The sequence below is a fragment of the Leptonychotes weddellii genome, chromosome 3, assembly GCF_054177405.1.
Source record: "Leptonychotes weddellii isolate Sample4059 chromosome 3, ASM5417740v2, whole genome shotgun sequence".
Taxonomy (NCBI): Eukaryota; Metazoa; Chordata; class Mammalia; order Carnivora; family Phocidae; genus Leptonychotes; species Leptonychotes weddellii.
The window spans coordinates 173,405,672-173,425,921 of record NC_138371.1 but is presented as its reverse complement, the minus strand read 5'-3'; positions in this window follow the sequence as shown (position 1 = coordinate 173,425,921).

Here is a 20,250-nt window from a genome sequence, read left to right as displayed (position 1 = left end):
ACCTGTACCTCTGAAACAAGTAATACATTATATGTTTAAAAAAAAAAAAAAAAGAAGATAGTAGAAAGGGAAAAATGAAGGGGGGGAAATCGGAGGGGGAGACGAACCATGAGAGACTATGGACTCTGAGAAACAAACTGAGGGTTCTAGAGGGGAGAGGGGTGGGAGGATGGGTTGGCCTGGTGATGGGTACTAAGGAGGGCACGTATTGAATGGAGCACTGGGTGTTATACGCAAACAATGAATCATGGAACACTACGTCAAAAACTAATGATGTAATGTATGGTGATTAACATAACATAAAAAAAAAAAAAAAAGAATGGGATGGACTAGTTTGAGTGGGAAATGCATTTACTCACTGTCCAAAGGGGAACAAATCAAAATCTCACCCAGTACTGTATCTAGCTCTAAGTGTTGTGCCATTTTCTATCAAGGCCCAATATGGCAACTCCTGGTACTCAGAGGTGTATTTCCAAGGGTTCCTAAATGAGAAAGAATGGATGGGAATGGTCCTTGGGTAAACAGTCAATAGTTTGTGCCATGCCATTAAGCAGAGACTCTTGTAGAGACTATCTTATACATTCTTTAAGGTCCCGTTCAAAACTGATATGCCCTATTCCCAGTAAATAAAAATAGAACAGAATAAACTTTAAAAAAAAATGTGAATTGGAGTCCTGCCTGTTGCGTTTATTCAACTCGTGACTGTGGGCACATTTGGTTTATTTCTCTTACTATCATCATCTATAGACTGGGAATAAATAGACGTAGCTTGCAGAGTTGCTATGAGTAACAGGTGTGCATAGTGCACATGATCTCTGTACAACCCTGATGGTCGCTGCCCCTCTTCCTAAGTGAGGGCACTGCTCAGCTCCCTGTTGTTTTGTTAGGAAGAATCGTTGTCTTTGGGAAGAGGGGTGGGAGGATCGATTTTTAAAATTATTTTTCGATAATTTGTTTGGGGATCTTGATAAGTGGCCAAGTAAATCTTGACCCGTACCTCCCATTATACATAAAAATCAATTCCTGTTGGATAACACATCTAAACGTGAAAGGTAAAAATAACACACCTGTTAGAATAAAACTTAAGAGAATATCTTGATGACTTTGAATACAAAAACACATCTTAAACAGAACCCCCAAAACACTAATCGTTAAAAAATGATAAATTGTACCCCATTAAAATTAATAGAGTCAGTTCACAAAAGAGACCACTAAGGGAGTGAACATATAAGCTGCAGAGTAGAGAAAGATATTTACAGGTACATCTATTACACAAAAGACTTGTATCTGGAAGATGCAAACAACTCCCATAAATCAATGACACAGACAAATAAGGCAAGAGGAAGGTTGGTTTAAAAAGCTAGAAAAGGGGGCGCTTGGGTGGCTCAGTCGTTAAGCGTCTGCCTTCGGCTCAGGTCATGGTCCCAGGGTCCTGGGATCGAGCCCCGCATCGGGCTCCCTGCTCCGCGGGAAGCCTGCTTCTCCCTCTCCCGCTCCCCCTGCTTGTGTTCCCTCTCTCGCTGTGTCTCTCTCTGTCAAATAAATAAAATATTAAAAAAAAAAAAGCTAGAAAAGTCACGCCACCAAAGAGGAGCTCCAGCTGGCTGTGAAAGATCTGAAAAGGCACACACCTTCATGATTCATGAGGGAAATGCAACAGGCACGACCGCATTACACACCCACCGGAATGACTGAGCAGTGCAACCACCACATGCCTACAGGTGGGGAGAGCCTAAGAGGCATGATCACCTGGAAAGACTCTGGAACATGCATGGAGGTAGAGCACGTGCAGTAATACGGCCTGGCAAGTCCATTCCCAAAGGTGGACCCGAAGAAATGCACACACATGTTGACCAACAAGTCTCTGTAGGGTGTTCAGAGCAGCATGGTCCCTCACAGCTCCAGTGCATGCTGAACGTGATGTGGCAGGAATGATGGCAAGCCACGGCCACATACCAGAGCATGGATGGCTTCTCATAAGCAGAGCATTGACCTAAATAAGCCAAATGCACTCCACTCCGTGCATACAAAATTTGAAGAGCAGCAACTCTTCTATGGTGTTAGAATTTATGTTTGAAAGGAGGTAATGATCGGAGGAGCCTGGAGAGGCTTCTGGAGATGCTGTTAACGTTCATTCTCTTTCTTCATGTGGGTGCTGGTTACATAGAGGTGTCTACCCAGGGAGCTTAACGAGCTTACCCTTATGATTTGTGCACTTTTATTGGTCTAGACGTCAATAAAAAAGCATTTTCATCTTGTGACGACTTCTTGAAGAAAATAATTCTTTTTTAAAAAAGATTTTATTTATTTATTTATTTGAGAGAGAGAAAGAGAGAGAGAGAGAGAGCACAATCAGGGGAGCAGCAGGCAGAGGGAGAAGCAGCCTCCCCACTGAGCAGGGAGCCCAACGTGGGGCTCGATCCCAGGACCCTGAGATCATGACCTGAACCAAAGGCAGACGCTCAACTGACTGAGCCACCCAAGTGCCCCCCCCTGTTTTTTTCAATGAAGTCTACCCCCAACATGGGGCTTGAACTCATGATCCTGGGATCAAGAGTTACATGCTCTCCCGACTGAGCCAGCCAGGTGCCCAGAAGGTAATTCTTAAGCATAAAATGTAATACATGTTTATTATTGAGAATTTGAAAAATAGAGAGAAATCAAAGTTTTCTATCGATCTGCTACTCTGTCTATGCTGTGTTTTGGCATATTCTCTTCCAGTGTTTTCCCTTCTAGTCATAATAGAGTGTGTGCGTGCGTGTGCACATATGCGTGTGTGTATAAGACATAATATCCAATATACAGCATATCAGTTTTTCAGCCTGCATTTTTCACTCAACAGTGTATCCAGAGCACTCTCTTCTGCCATTAAATACTCTTCAGGACACTTCAAAAGCCTTCATTCTGCAGACAAAGCCCGCTGCTGTGGTTAGCCCATGGCCTTGACCAGATGCACTTTCATCTCAGCGTTGCTTAAAGTACACATCTGCTGGAGCCCGGAGCTAAAACCAGATCATTAAAAACAGATCAATTTAGACCTAACAGGATCTTACCAACAGTCTTTGGCAGTGGGTGGCCTTGAACCCAGTGTTACTTAACATTGTCATTGTCGACCTGGCTTGGGAAGCCCTGGAGCATCCTTCGGCAAGGAGCAGCACCAGTCGCAGGCGGATTCCGCCCACACCCGGGTCCAGCCCTGGCTCTGAGCTTGGCAGTCAGCAAGCTTATGCAATAGGAAGACTCTGGGCTTGGAGAGACCTTGGTCAGGGTGCCAGCTCTGTGGAGACTCTGGGCAAGGGACGCCAGGGTAGCAGGAAAATGAGGGTAATAATTCCTACCTTGAAGTACAATGTGTGCATTTATAATATTGCCGAGCAGGGCGGGCATGTCATAAACAATGGAGACATTTAAAGAAGCAGTGATCAAGTCACTCCCTTGCTTACCAACCTTCGAGTGCGCTCCTCAGCATGGCAGTGAGATCTTCATGCTCTGTGTTCGGCCTCCTCTCCACAGGAGGTAACTCTGCTGCTCAGGGTGACTCACTGCTTCCTGACTACAAAACGCCTTGCGAGTTTTTCTCTACCTGGAAGCCACATTTGCCTCATGTCCCACCCCTTGCTACCGATCCTCACCCATCACCCTACTAACTTCTACTCCCACACATGTTTTCATGCAGATTTGTTGTCTCATCATAGAAATGCTCCCTGATGCTCCCCTGCCTTCAGGCCCAGCTGGAGTCCCCTCCCATGGACTCTGGTGGCCCCTGGATTAACCACATCACGGGAACTCTTACACCATCACACCGGACTGCAGTGGCCTACTTACCCTGCTGGGTCTCCCTCCAATGGCGAGCTCCCGGAGGATAACGCGTGGTTTGCGTGTCCCTATGTCCCCCAGTCCTGGCACAGAATCTGGCAAAGAGCTGCTGTGCACAAGGTGTTGGCTAATTGGATGACTAAATCCTGCATCTTAATTTCAATGAGAAATAACTTCAGAAGGTCCAGGAGGGCTGAAAGTCAGAACAACCAAGTTTTCTCCCCCCAGAGGGCCCACATGGAAAATCAAGTCAGCTCAGAAGGCTGGAAGACATAGACAAGTTAGAAAAACTTTGTATTTAGAGGCCCAGACTGAGGCTTCTGCACACCCGTCTGACGACAGGGATGGGATGATTTTATTTCTTTTTCTGATATTTCAGTGTTAGTATGCAGAAATGTAACTGATAGCTGTCTGTGGATTTTGTATCCCGTTCCTTTAGGAGTTCATTCATGCATAACAACAGTCTTTTGATTGAATCTCTAGGATTTTCTATATATAAAGTCATATCATCTGCAAATAATGACATTTGTACTTCTTCCTTTCGGATCTGGTTGCCTTTTATTTCTTTGTCTTGCCTGATTGCTCTGGCTGGGACGTCCCATACTGTCCCACACTATGTTGAATGGGAGAGGTGATGGTGAGCACCCTTGTCTTGTTCCTGGTCTTGAAGGAAAAGCTTTCAACCTTTCACCACTGAATACGATGGCAGCCGTGGGCTTGTCATGTATGGCCTTTGTTATGTTGAGGTATGTTCATTCTATACCCAATTTGTTGAGGGATTTTGTTCTGAAAGGATGTTGCACTTTGTCAAATGTCTTCTGCATCTATTGAGAGGATCATTTTTTTTATATTTTATTCTATTAATGTGATGTATCACAACGATGGATTTGTGTATGATGAACCATCTTTGCATCGTAGGGATGAATCCCACTTGGTCGTGGTGTATGATCCTTTTAATGTGTTTTTTAATTTGGTTCCTAATATTTCGATGAGAATTTTTGCATCTATATTCATCAGGGATATGAGTCTATAGTTTTCCTTTGATGTAGTGTCCTTATCTGTCTTTGGTATCAGTGTGATGCAGGCTTCATAAAGTGGGTTTGGATGTGTTCCTTCCTCTTTGATTTTGGAAGAGTTTGAGAAGGATTGGCATTAATTCTTTAAGTGAGATGTTTTGCTCATGGGGAAAAGAACACTTTGAAGTATTTGAATAAAACCCTGACTCCATAAACACTGGATAAGCAATGTCTATCTTCCTGTCAGTTGCTATAATTTTATCAGTGTGTTCATGGCCCCATCCCTCCCCTTGCAACCTCCTGATGATGTTTTTCTTCAGCTATGAAAATTTCTTCTACTACCTCGAAGTTAAGTTTCATAGACATGAGAGTCGGTCTGTTTCTCTAAGTTGATTTTCTATCCCCGCTCTATGTTTATTTCATAGCTGGACTCGCTAAAATAAATCTCAATTTGTAATGTCCACATTTTGACAGGCACTTTCCTGAGAGGCACTCATTACTGACTATAGCTTATCACTGATTGGATAATATGAATATTATATGATACGGTTATGATATATGATAGAGTTCCCAACCTGAAGAACTTGGAATCTGATTAGAGTCTAAAAACAGGAATTTAAAAAAATAGTAGTAATTTATCTTATAAGTAATCTCAAACTCAAAATAGCTCATTATCTGCTATTCCTGTGAAAGAAAAATGATGTGCATATCAGAAAAGTAGGTATGCTCAAGCCAGCAAAGTTATATTTAAATAAATTAATTACAGATCTCTTATTTTATTTACTATCCCTATCAAGGTTTGTCTTATTTCTTTAGTACTGGTGAGAATTTCCCTCTCCTGTTCTATATAACTGTGGATTCTCTGGCAGCATCAAGAATTTGGAATCAATTTAGAGAAGGGCCAGCATGACAGGTGAAAAAGCAGGTTGTATATTCCCATTTTCTACAGGTCTCAAGAATATGACTATATATTTGGTTTACTTATGTCATGGCCTTAGGTTTGATCTTGTCTCAGTGTATGTAGATACCAGGCTCATGCATTGTCCATTTGTGGGTCTTTTCTAGGAAAAAGGACTTTCTAGTACTTACTAGAAGGCACTAAGCAATGATGGGTTTTTGTTTTGCAAAGAACCTTGAAGGTCTAGTGCAACCCCTCTCTTTATGAGTAGGGAAACCGGGGTGCAGAGTCTAGGGCACTTGCTTGGAACTTAATGGCCAAAGTCTTGGTCCTCAGTGTCATTTCCTGCTTGCCTCTCCTCCAGGGCTCCCCTTGTAATTAGCAAATGACTCTGCAGGGCTACTTGGGATGAAGCTCGGCTGTTCTCTGCCTCTTTGCTGAGTGATGCTGGAAGGCCTAGCAGGCTCAAGCGGGACAGGTCTTCCCAGAGCACAGCGCTGTGCAGAAATTTAAGAAAGAGCAGAAAAACCATAGCAAGGTCAGCTATCCTTAATGCATCGTGTTGAGTTCTGACTTGCCTATTGTTTTGATGACGTTTATTTTCTAGAATTATGTTAATTAATTTGAAAGCCTTTAGGAAGTAACATAGTAAGGATGAAAATAAGCAAATACATTTAGAAACAAGAAGTGGCCCAATATTCTCATGTTTCAGTCATTTCAGAGGAATACTTCCAGGAAATTTAGTTCAGGCTTAAATTTGGAAAGTAAAATAGTAACCCTAATATTGTCGGTTGACCAGGGGATATAATACGATTAAGACAATTCTACTAAACGGAGATTATCTCTGCTCTGCTTTGCATTAAATACCTTCTATTTGACATTTTTCCTTAGGCTTCTCTAAGTCACAGTGCACAGAGCAGGCATAATAGGATTCACCCACATTCCTGCTATTCTTCTGTCACCATTAATAAAATAAAACACACAGCCACTTCTTTGACCTTCAAAGGCCAGGTGTGGGTATTGGGTGAAATTGAATGTCATGTTATTTGTGGGAGAAAATTGCCATTTTCCTAAAGAACGCTTGGGAAGGGCCCTGTCCCATGCTGGCCTGAGCCAGCTGAGGGCTGGGGGGAGGGAGGTTTGCTGGGCCCCTGTTGCAGTGTGCTGCCCGGGGGGGCCCCCTTCTCCCTGTCGCACACTCCCCGAGCTTTCTCCAGAAATCCCGTTTCAGAGGAGTTCAAATGACCCCCGTTTTCCAAAGCACAAAGGAAGCGATGCAGCCTAAGTTCACTTTGTGGTCCTGCAGAAGGGCCACACGCTCACAGGTCTATCAAGCAGAATGCGCCCTAATGGGTTTCACTCAAACCAAAGATGAAAAAAAAATCTGTTGGAGTCCTTCCCTTGGCCTTTCTTCAATTTTCATGTTTAAGGAGTAGGAAAATCAATAGAGCTGAGGGCAGCAGGATGGAATTATAACTCATCCACCCCGCTTAGCTATATGCAAGATGCAATATGACCTCTATATTTGCTTTGCAATTTCCTATCATTAATCATCGATTCCTTGTTTATGTGACTTTCCCTCCCATCGGCTATGATCCATATCTTTGTAAGCCGTCTGTTGTTTTATATCTGAGTTGACTTAAGTGAATAATCAGAAAACAAATTGCTGCTGAATATTGTCTCAAGATGAACTGAGGATTAACATCTGGAAAGAATATTCCACAGTGTGGCTGAGCTATCTCTCACCCCACCCTGTTGTTTGTCTGTATGTGTGAGTCCTTCACGCTGAGACCGATGCTCGGGGTTAGTTCAATAAATTCCTCGGAACCTGTTATTATTTCTACAATGAGGACCCATGCAATTGGCTGTTTGTTTGTTCTTCTGTCCTGTGTTTACAGCATGGCCTATTTGCAAAGATGTTTACAGTTCTCAATGCTGCCCTTTTCCTTGGTTTCATTTAGGTTTTTAGAGCATCTTTTTGTCAATGTGTTTCTTCAGCTACATACTAATGTTTGTCCATGAGCTCCTTCACGGTAACATTATTTCAAGATGTTTCACCATATCCTCCTCTTTCTTTTCTCTGCTCACACCGTTTTCAATTTCCCTGCCAGAACATTCCATGATGCCCAGGACGTCCTGGTTCTCCACCTGTTGTGCTGCGGTCATTACTACTAGTCCCTCCTCTCATGCTGAAGAGCAAAGGCATCAAAATGAAAACTACTGCAGTCTCTTTTCCCATAAAGCATTACTTCTTTCAGATTTTATATCCACCTTCTAGGTATCTTTGGTTCCAGGGAAAGACTGATTCAGTAGGCATTTAATTTAGACCCACCTTTTCTTGTCATGAATAAAATCCCAGAACAGTGCCAGAGAGCCCTTGGTAGACAGATTGTTTAAAGTCATCGGACAGAATGGGATAATCTGGGGAGAAAGGACGGTGAAGGAGTCCCATCCAGCAGGGCACTTACAGCCCCAGCTAAGGGGACTCTGCTGTGGGGCAAACATGGGCTGGGCCCTGGAAGCCGTGAGAAGATGTGTTTCAAGAGGTGAAGCATATTTTTGTGTGCTCAGAAGCCCGGAGAGTCGGGAGGGGTGAGACCTCAGGGCTGGCAGTGTGGCCACCCACGGTCCCCCGAGAAAGACCACCCCTGGGAAGAGGCCAGAAGCCCGGAGGGAGGGGAGCGAGTGCGGGTGGGGTAAGAAGCCAAGAAGTGAAGACAAAGGCTTGCATTCTTTCAGGAAGCTTTGTCATCTAAGGGAGCAAAGACCTGGGGATTTGATTGGGCAGAAATCGATCAAAAGAGGTCTCTGTTTTTTAATAAAGAAGCCAGAACACATGCATATGCAGATAGCAATGAACCAGTGCGGAGAAAGTGACCACGTGGCGGGGGAAGTGTGAGAAGGGGAGGAGATGCTACAGCAAATCCCACGGGGACCGTCAGTGGGGGAAAGGACACCTCATCCCTTGAAAGCGAGGAGGAAGCAGAGAAATGCGAGCGCTGCACTGCATGGATGCAGAGCTGGTGGCAGTGAGTGAGTTCCTCTCCTGTTCCTTCTGTCTTCTTAATGAAGTGCAAGGCGAGACCAGCAGCACAGGGTTTTGGAGGATGCCACAGGGCAGATGTCCAAGAGGGACGATTTTGATCTGTGACCTGTACATTATGCCGGTCTTTTATCCCAGTTCAAATCACACCTTCAAGATGACACTTCCCAATCACCTCCTTTTCCCCCTCAAATCTAAAAGGTGTGAGTTCTCTCTCTGGACAACCATAGAACTTCCATCCATCCGTCCATCCATCCATCCATCCATCCATCCATCCATCCTTCCATCCATCCAATCTCTCCATCCATCCAGCCAGACATCCATCCATCCATCCACCCAGTCTTACATCCAACCATCCATCCATCCACCCATCCATCCAATCTCTCCATCCGTCCATCCATCCATCCATCCAATCTCTCCATCCATCCTGTCTGTCCATCCAACCATCCATCCACCCATCCAACAATATTTATGGATCATCTAGAATATACTGGTGGTATGTCAGGTAGGCTCCAGGAATACAGTAGTGAGTAAATTGATCTGGTCTTGTCTTCATGGAGTTTACAACCTAGAAAATGGGCTATGGCTATGGTCAGTGGCTTTATTCCCTTTATACCCTTTTTATTAGCTGGGCAATGACCATCCATTTTTGACTAAATTTTTAGCCTTCTTTGCAGCTAGGTGTGGCATGTGGATAAGTTCTAGGTTTGTAGATTGAAGTACAGTTTGTTGAATGTATTGTTAAAGTAAGGGAGTATGTCTCTTCTTTTCCTATTTCCTCATTATGCTGCTTGGAACACAGTTTTGACTCGGGAGTCTGACTGGTGATCATGGACAATATGGCGGAAGCGAAACGTTGAGCTTGATTAGGGTAAGGTCCTAGAAGGACCCTGGGTCCCTGACAGCTTCAGAGCTTCATTTGGTTCTATTCAGCACCATAGCTTTCAAATAAGAAGGTACAGACTTGTTTTAAGTCATTGGTGTTTCCGCTCTTGTCAGACACAATTGTGTCTAATTAAAATAAGGCTAATAACCAAAAAATTCAGGATGCTCTATGAACGTATGATATAATCAAGCTTAGTGTTTTAGAGGAGGGGGTACTAGACTTGGAGTTGAGGTCAGCAGGAAGATTTGGAGGTTAATACACCATGGAAGGAGAGTATTCCAGGTGGGGGGCACAGTATTATGAATATTTTAAAACAGGAGATGAGGCGGCACATTCAAAGATCTGTGCCTTTATTAGAGTACAAGGGGAACCATACTCAGCACGAGCTTGGACCAGTGGACAGGCCAGCTGTCCATGCCAACATCCATGACAGCGTGGGCCATGGTGAAAATTTCAGCCTTTATTCTAAAGTGAAACGGGAAGCTATTTAAGGTGTTATGGAGGTATTGCAATGATGAGATCGGGGCTTATTGCCGTAAGGACAACTTTGCGGAGGGGAACAACAGTGGGTCCTCAGTGGCCACCTAGGAGGCTGGCACCATGCCATTTTTTGAGGAGGGAGAAGAGGAAACGTCAGATATGGGACAGAATAGGGAGGGTCAGGGAGAGGATGGGGTTTCTGGCTTTACCTGGGTTTCCCTGACATGCGAATTACCTTCTCTTTTATTTTTTAGCAATCTGCACATATAATTTACCTCCCCTACTACACTCCCGGCTGTATTTTATGCCTCTCTGTATCTTCTCCCCCACCCAGCAGAGTTCCTTAAAAGAACCTTGCTCACAGTAGGTTTGCAATACTTATTTACTGATCTAGTTAACAGATGAGTGAATAAACAATGGTTGTATAATCCTTCCCAAAGGAATCTAGTGATGCCAGCAGAACTTGCTAGAAAGCTCCTTTGAGACTTGTTTATTTGCTGACTTTGTTGATATTTGTAACTAAGGCAGCATAATCTGGAAGACTAGGTCTGATTTTGCAAATTCATTTGCCTATGAAAACAGCCCATATTACGGAGTTATCAGTATGAGCAACAGGAATGGTGCAACCTATGTTCTCTGACAAATAGAGTTTCTGAAGAAAAATAAAATACAACTTTAACCCATTGCTCTTTTGCAACCGTGTAGCAATAACTGTAGGAGGCCGATGGCTTTTTCTCCTTTGTCATAATGTAGGTTTGAGTAACAATTGATTTCATGATGTCTGGTTACTTATTATGGGTGGTTTATCAATTGTTTTGATGTTCTTTGTATCAGGACGTGAGTCCAGAAACAGAAAAGCAACTCCGCACACATTCTGGGAATTGGTGATGAGCAGAGTGGCAAATGTTCTGTGCCCAGGAACGCCGTTCCCCAGCGGTGCCCCATTTCAGCATTCCACGGCTGCTCAGGAGCCCGGGACGAGACAGGGCCACGTTCAGAAGGCCATGTGCGCCCACGTCAGCAGGGCCTAGGTGACAAGTGAAAACAGGAATGCATGCAGGTCACAGTTACGGGGGCTGCTGAAAACAATGGTCCTTAAAAGAATTCCGGTTATTCCTGATGGTAAGAGCTCGTTCGGTAGTTTGAACGGTGCTGTTCTCACTGCCTCCTTAGTCAAGGGGTGGGAAGAGCCCCCGAGCCCACGGAAGGTGCGCGGCAGCCCGAGGATGCGCACGAGCTGTCCAACCTCAAGTTGAGAGCTCAGGGGTCAGAGGGCTGAACATCATAGCAGCAGGTCTCCGGGGAGGTGCGGGGGAGCGCGTTTTCCCTGCAGGTCCCGCTTATATGGGATTGTTGACAGCCCATTGCCAATCCATTTGTTGTAAAAACCTGGACGAGGCAAAATACATGATTTGAAAAGAAAACACACAGGTAAGAATGTGCTCTCTGGCTCGCTCACACACACACACACACACACACACTCCCAATAAATAAATTTTGGCAAGGCAAAGCTCTCTTAACCATTAAACTCCCAGTTATTTGTCAGCAGATTGAAATCACTCAAAACTTATCAAAGTGATTAAGTCATTCCACAAAACCAGTAACAACTACTTCTGAAAGAGAAGGTGAATTTGGAGGTTAAACTACAGGTTTTATTTTTACCGCTCGCCAGCTTCAGTCTCCATCTCATTATGTGAATATCAGAATTCAATCTCTGCTGGTTTTTATAAAAGGCGTGACCATGGAGATGCAGTTTCCCTCCTTTCTGTAAATAATTCTGTTCTAAGTATGTCAGAAAATCAGTGCACACAATTTAGAAGATGCATAGGGATGTGAAGAATATTACCCGAAACCCGATTCTGGAAGCTGTGCTCCGCATCCTGGCTTTTTGTCTGTGTGTGTTCGCCGAGGTGTTGCTGAGCACTTTGTGAACCATGTGTCAGGCGCTGTCATGTGTATGGTACAAGCATTGGCTGATTCATTCATCTCATTCCGCATGGATCGCGCTGATTTTTATTGTAGCTTTTTAAACAGTCTACTGTACATTCTTTTCCATATCACTAAAAATTCTTAATAAATGTGTTTTTAACATCTACACATTTTATAAGATGATGTATCGATAAGCAGGTTTATATAGCTCAAAAATTGGGTCTTTCCGATTTTCATTAATGTAAATAATGCCAATACTCTCACTTATTGTGATTTATTGCAGATATATGATAATAAAATTATAGCAGTTACATCTTTGATATAAATCCTCAGATGTGTTCCTGATTGCAGCATTAAGACAGACTACCAGTAGTGAAATGCTGGGTCAAAGACTTGGAACATTTTCTAGACATAGTATTTTTTAAAAGGAAATTTTTATAGCAAAAGATATTCTACTTTGAGCAGATTTGCTTTGTTGAAGGACTGAAAATCAGTTAATTATTTGGACATCTCCCTAAGTGGGCAAGCTGAGTGATTGGAGCCCTTAACCAATTGGATATTTGCCTCTAACCCTGTTTTGGTTTTATTCAAATTCCCTGTGAAAAGTAGGAAAGATCAGATAGTGTTCACTGTCCTGACTACCCGCTTTTGGTAAGTGTCCGGGGTATCCCTCTGATGTACTCACACTTTGAAATGTCATGAGCGCCTTCTGTGCAGAGAGTCAATTTGGGGCCATATATAGAGTCCCTGGCTTAGTAAATGGCTGACAACATCATGTTCCTTCTCTTCCTCTCTTCCTTGAAAGTAAGGATTGCTAGGCTTAATATAGGAATGAGTAAGCTTTGTGTAGACGCAGCATTACTAAATAAGCCTCCACATGGGAAACCACACAGCAGGAAATTAGATAGATCTTCATAAGGAAAACAAAAACAAAAACATTTGGATCATTTTATCCCACTTTCTGCTTATAAAAAGCACCTAAGTTAGTGAAGCAAAATTGAGAAGATATCACTGAACCATGAATCTAGCTTATGTAGTGACAAGGAAGAAGAAAAGGGTGAAGTGATTTATAAAGGCTGGTAGGGTATAAGGCTAAGTATTGGGAAATTTACCCTAACCCAATAATTAAGTGATCAGAGAATACTGGCAAGATTTTGGATTTGGTAAAGTATTTTGCGTATTTGGTGAAGTATTCACACAGTGAGTATCAAAACTCAGCTCATTCTATGAGAAGAAAATCTATAGATTTAATTTTAGCAGCTTTATTGAGGAATGATTAGCAATAATAAAGGGCTCATATTTAGAGGGCACAGTTTCCAAGTTTGGCATATACCATAACCCATAACCCACCAGAGCGAAGGTGATGCACACACCCATCACCCCCAAAGCATCCTGGCGCCCCCACACGCTGCCCTTCAAACCCTTCTGCAGGCAAGTACAGCTCAGTTTTCAGTGTCTCTTTGTTGGAATGTTATGGAAACGACAACCATCATGCACCGTGTTCAGAGCAAGTCCTGGCTACAGGGCTCACACCTCCTCATTTTCATCTGCCTGCCCGTTTTCCCATCCTGCTGGGCCAGGGAGGAATGTGGGACACAGTGCGGTGAGCTGTCCTCCCAGCGCATCCCTGTGGCCACGGGAGCAGTCCCTTCAAAGACGGAGCCACGCCTGCGGACGGAGGTGGGGAACTAAGAGCTGGCCTTCACGACATGCGCAGGGTCTGCTCTGGGTCAGCTCCTGCGCCGTGGAGTTGATGGCAGGGCGTGTTTTCTGTCGTTGGATTTCCCTACAAGCTATACTATGCCTCCTTCAGCCGGTTTCACACTGTGGCGCTTTCCCTTATCATGGCCCCTTCTGCTGCGTTGTTGACAGACTCTCAGGAAACACCCAGGAAACTGTATTATAGACACAACGCTTCCGGCTACGAACTAGAGAACGGCAAACTGATAGAAGTTTCGGTTTTTTATTTTTAAAGATTTTATTTATTTATTTGAGAGAGAGAATGAGATAGAGAGAGAGAGCATGAGACGGGGGAGGGTCAGAGGGAGAAGCAGACTCCCCGCCGAGCAGGGAGCCCGATGCGGGACTCGATCCCGGGACTCCAGGATCATGACCCGAGCCGAAGGCAGTCGCTTAACCAACTGAGCCACCCAGGCGCCCAGAAGTTTTGGTTTTATGAAATCCCCGGCGACACACCTCTGGGTCCAATTAAAGGGAAAACAGAGGAACGGTTTTGGAGAAATCTGGCCCAGAGACTCTAAGCTCAGAAGGGGCCACACAAGGCATCTGATCCCTCCTACGTTATGTCACCCAACATTCCCAACCGCTGACAAATGCCATTAATTTGGACGATCTCTCCAATATGGGAGATTTAGGATTTACAGAGACTTTACAAAGTTGATTTTGCGAGGACAGGGACAAAAAGTGACTTTCCATTCATTCTGCCTTTGAGAACACGCACGGTGTTAGTGCCGCGATCACGGATGGTCGCACGGCCTCCCCGAAGAAGGTGGAAGGCAGTAACGGACCGGGAGCCGGCCGGGTGCTTCGGAGGCCCAGGTCAGGGAGTGCACGGAAAACTCCCAGGTCCACTCTGTGTGAGGACCGGCTCCAAAAAGTGACATGCAAGCAACATCTGAGGCTCATCTCCCCACCAGCTATTCTTTGCTAATTATCCAAACTTCTTAGCTTAACCCCTGAGTCCCAAATTCACCAGCTCTGAAAACAGACACTTCTGTATTTGGAGAGCTGAGCAGGCCTGGAGGTTCTCCCTGTAGTTGTGCTGGTTTGATTTATTTTGTTTTATCTCCTTGCCTGGAGCTTCCACCCATCGGTCCAAGTGTGTCTGGTCTAACTTCCCATTTTCCTGTTAGCCTTCTGAGTGCACCTGTCACCTCCCATCCCTGGACTAGCCCCTCTCCCTCCACCTCCTCCTGTTTTCAGATGGCCAAGTCCTGCACCCCGGCGGGGCCCCAGCGGCAGGGGGCAGTAGGTCCTGTCTAGGTTAGAGATGGAGCCGAGTGGTACAGAGCTCTATGCTGAGGCTTCAGGAGAGCCAATGGCGCCTGACCCGTCTGGTAGCTGCCTGGCACCATCCCAGACCTTCCTGCTCGGGACTGGGGGTCACACCCAACTCTCGCTAAATGGCAACTTTAGCCTGGGGGACATTTAAAAGTGTTTTTGGATTCTGACTCTGCCATCAGTTGTCACTGCTGTCCCTTTGGGACTTGCGGATTTGAGGAAATGTCCTCCATCTTCGCACTGAGTCATGGATAAAAATCACAACACCGCCCACGTCCCCCCATACTTACACGAGTTCCTTCATCAGGGACCTCCAGGTGTGGCTGTGAACATGTCCTTGAGTCTCTTCTCTGAGCCGAAGCCTCGTCACCATCGTGGGGAGCCACGTCCTCCCATCTTTGTATCCCTTGCACTAAGAGGAGTATCAGGCACAAGGCAGCTACTTACAAATAATACTGGTTGAGTAAGATGTTTGTCAAAATGTTTTATTTTAGGGGAACCTGGGTGGGTGGCTCAGTCAGTTGAGCATCCGACTCTTGATCTCTGCTCCAGTCACAATCTCAGGGTCCTGGGATCGAGCCCCTCATTTGGCTCCTCTGCTCAGCAGGGAATCTGCTTGGGATTCTCTCTCTCCCTTGCCCTCTGTCCCTGCCCCCACCAAAATAAAAATAGATCTTTAAAAAAAAAGTTTTATTTTAAAATTTCATCTAGTCTGTAAGGACCTTACAAAATACCCTGTTAGAGCTGACCAGAGTCCCCATAGTTGCTCACTAAAATATTTCCATGAAATCTGAGCCTAGTAATCCTATCAAGGAAAGAAATGACGGATGACTCATTCGTCTCCCCCATTACTGGGCCCTAGTGACCCCTGGTTTCTCTTTAGGTGTCTCAGACCATTATTTTAACAACCTGTTCTAGATTCTTTCTAGGGATCTACTTTAAATTCACCAATCTATAGTTTGCCTTAAAGGGATCTTCTTTTTCATGTGTGTACTGAAAGGGCATTTAATCACTTTTGTTTTTAGCATTCTTTTCTTCTGCTCTGTTTCTCAAAGATCACAAAGATGTCTCAGGGATCACATTCACAAAAGTTCTCTGCCCCTGAGGGTTCACTCATGGTGCTCACAGGCTGTCCACCTGCTTCACCCACATTGGGTTTCTACTCTCCTGATGTCTTCCCTGAGCCGACCTTGCATTTGTACCAGAACAACATTGTCCAAGATTGTCCAAGAGAGAGAGAGCTGGGGGGAGAGAGAGAGAGGGAGAAAAGGAGAGAGAGAAGGAGAGCGAGAGAAGGACGGAAGAAAGGAGGGAGGGAGGGAGGGAAGGAGGGAGGGAAGATATTGTGTGTTCATACCTCACAGCTCAATCCTAGGAGGTCCTAGAGGCCCTATGAGGGAGCCACTGTGCCCCATTTAACAGCAGCTGTGGGAGGCAGAGTCCAGGCCATGCATCAAAATCTCTTCCAGCTCTTCTGTTCCTTGCCATCCTTTCTTGGATTTCTCTTTGCTCATGGATGTGTTAATCAGATCTCCACTCGTGGCAGCTTTTGCTGAACAACTGTTGTCTCTTTTTCTCTTCCCAAAGAAGCACTAAGCAATTTCCATTGTCACAGCTCTGCCCTGCAGGCCACGGTGATGCCCCAACATTTCGCAGCATCTAGAAGGTGTTCAACTCAGCCCAGCCCGTCTGCATCACATCGTCCTGACTAACGCAAGCCTGTGTTGGGGTCACTATGGCTCAAAGCAGGGAAGGGCCTGCAGGGAGCCAGGGGTGCCGTCTGGTGCTGGGAGCATTTGGGTGCAGAAGACAGGACAGTAGGTGGCCAGTCGGTCTCCTCTTCTAGGGACCTGACAGGTTTCAATTTACAGAGGGAAGCATGTAACAAAGGCCGCATTCTCCCACTCACACGGGTATCCTTGAAAACCCACACGTATCCCTTACCACAGCCACCCAAGCAATCTGGGATCCCACACAAAAGTGCAGTGCCTTCTGGGGAGGAAGTCTTTATGAATATTTTAGAAACAACAACAACGAAAACAAGAACAAAAACAAAACCGGCTGGCAGAGCCTGAATCTCAAAAATCTCAAAACTCTTAGGCATTTTGAGACCTTCTAAACAATACAAATATTCTCCTTGGTAAGTCAATAAGAAAATTCACTCTTTGAAACAGTAATACTCTTTTCTCTCAACTCGGGGAACTGAAATAATAAAGTCGCTGCTCTTAACTTCTCTAACGAATTGAAATCTCAAAAGCGTGTGGCCAGAGTCAGCGTTGGGTAGACATAACCAGGATGGTGGAACACATGAGAGTCTCCACGGGGTTGGGAGCTGACAGGTTTTCCTTCATTCCCTGAAGAATTGCTAAAACCAGCAGTTAAGAACAGTAAACACCGATACTTTGCCTTGAGGGAAATTGGGGGTTCACGCTAAAAGAAGACATTTGAAATCTGTAATTAAATACAGCCTTAGTCTTAAAAGTCCATAATCCTCTTTTTGTCATTAACTTTTTGCAGTAACTCCTTTCTGAATCACTCTGCCTCTGTTTACCAGTCTAGCTTTCTTAAGTAATGATCTCCAGAAACAACTACTTGATCAAGTGCTTTTGGATTGTTTTTCCAGTTTTCTTAATTGGAATACATTAACACATGACTTGACTTTAACCTATTTTCCCTTGTGCTCCAAACAAAAGGGCATAACACTATTTACATATGTGTGCATTTGTTTATTTTCAATCCCACTTCATTAATGTGGAGGTTAAGCAAAATGGGAAAAGATTATTCTCGACCCTTTGCTGAACCTAAAGTCAATGGTGCAACAAAAATAAACATGGGGTAATGATATTTTGGGTAGTGTTATCTTTACTGATTGGTCGATTGTAGTCTTTTGGACAAAGGCAGTTCAATGAAAGTATCATGCTGAAAACTTGTCATAGCACAGTGGATGCTCATCACTATTAGGGATTATATTCCATAAAGTCACTGTGAACGAAGTACGTGCAAATGCTGAGCCATTGTTCCTAGGGGAGAGACGGGGTCAGGTTCCTCCAAGCTCTGGTTACATTTGCACCAACCCCTCAATTCATACTTTTGTCTTACGTGAGTTTCTGTTTGAAGACGTCTGGCAGGAGTGAAGCTTATCTGACACATGTTTTCTCCATGAGGCTCATCCCACCTTCTTGCACTTAGGAACTGCTCCAGGGCTCTGCGGCCCTGCACGTGGGGCTGTTTTAAACAGTGAAATTACCAATGCACGGCACAAAATCCCACACAGCTCACCCTCGTCACAGTCTGGGCGCTGAGACAGGGAGGCTGGAGCATACACAGCGGCAATGCAAATTCGGGGCCACCCTGTGCATGCCGGTGCATGACAGAGAAAGCACCATGAGCATTGATTTGGGGGGTTACAAATACATTTTGATGAATAGATGAATTTGCAAATACGGGATCTATAACCAATGCGGATTGGCCGCACTTCTGAAAGAATCGTTGAAAACAACTATATTCTGTAATATATTCTTTTGCCAATACAGATTCCATCACTTCTGAATATTCCCAGCTTTCTTTACTTAACTTTCTCGTCTTAGAAAATCTTTTGGAATTAGACAAATTCTCACCCTCCAGCTCCCCGGTTATTACGCTCACACTGCCCTCTAATTCACTAAGGATTCTGTTTGCTGCCTGCATGTTGTTAACATGTAGATTTGCTGACGGGAAGGGAAGCACCTCCAGCATCACGCCCTCAGCCACCCTAAGCACCACCTGCCGCCATGCACCAGGCCTCCTGGTCCTTCTGTCTGAGGACATCCTGTGTGTGAAGGAATATGCTAGACCTACAGAGGGCAGACCCCAAGTGAGGCAGATTTCCCACTGGCATTCGGTTTCCCAGCAGGACTGTGCCCTGGTGCCCACACCACTCACCTGCACTACCAACCACCTTACCTTTCCCGTCTCAATGCCCCACCTAGAAATCGCCCCTCCTATTAACTACTCTTCTGCACATCCTCAATTCAGATTCTGCTTCGATGGTAACTCACACTATGGTAGAAACAATTTTCTCTGGGAAACTTGATAAAACAATTTGCATTTCTGCAGAGCTGTTTGAGCTCCCACCTTGAAGATACGACAGGGCCTCCTGGAGCCGGGTCCGGCGGACACAGCCCAGCTCTGCCACCGTCTGATTCCTTGGTGCTGGTTTCCTAGGGTTACTGTAACAGATGACTGCAAACCGGGTCACTTAAAACAACAGAAGTGTATCCTGGAGGCCAGAGGTCTGAAATCCAGGTGTCCGCAGAGCCATGTTCCCGAAGGCCCTAAGGGAGAGTCGGTTCTGGGTCTTTCTCTTATGTCCCCAATGTGGCCAGTGACCTCTGGCATGATGTCTTTTTCTCTCTCCTTACAAGGACACCGATCATTGGGTTAGGGCATACCCTATGATCTCATCTTAACTGCATTACACCTGCAAACACCCTATCCAAATAAGGCTACATACACAGGGGGTTGGGACTTGGACATACCATGTTGGGGACACAACTCAACCCACCACCGTGAACGTTACCCTACTTGCTATTGTTCTTTCTCTCTTTATTCTCTTACTTCCCAATTACCGCCACAGTAGAAATCTGGCTATAATTCCTCCAAAAAGAAATACACACACCCGTGCATATTAAAATATAGAGAAAGTAAAGCATAAATCAAACTGACGTTTCTGAAAATAATTACATTCTCAACCTCAAGCATTTAGCATTTAACATTCTAATTCAACCTAAGATACTCATTTAACACTCGTGAAATACTTTGAAAGCATGGGTGCAACTAACAATTAACAGTAGCATGGGTCTTCTTAAGGACCACTATTTCTAAAGTTAGGCTGTTCAAGTACAATCAAATAAAAAATGCATGTCAGAATTTTATCAGCCCAGGACCGGATGTGCGTTTGCAAACCTCAGGGTGTCTTCCACATGATCTAATCTCTCCTGCCAGGGCACGGGCATTAATAGAGAAAGCGGTGTTTCATGTTTCTTCAAGCTATAATGTATTCTCTACAACTCCAGTACTGTTGACTGCAAATGCAAACAACAGGTATAAATCATATCATTTCCCCGGAGGAGCAAAGCTTTAGAAGGACCGCTCTCCTTGAAGGTTTTATTCCTGATGGCTT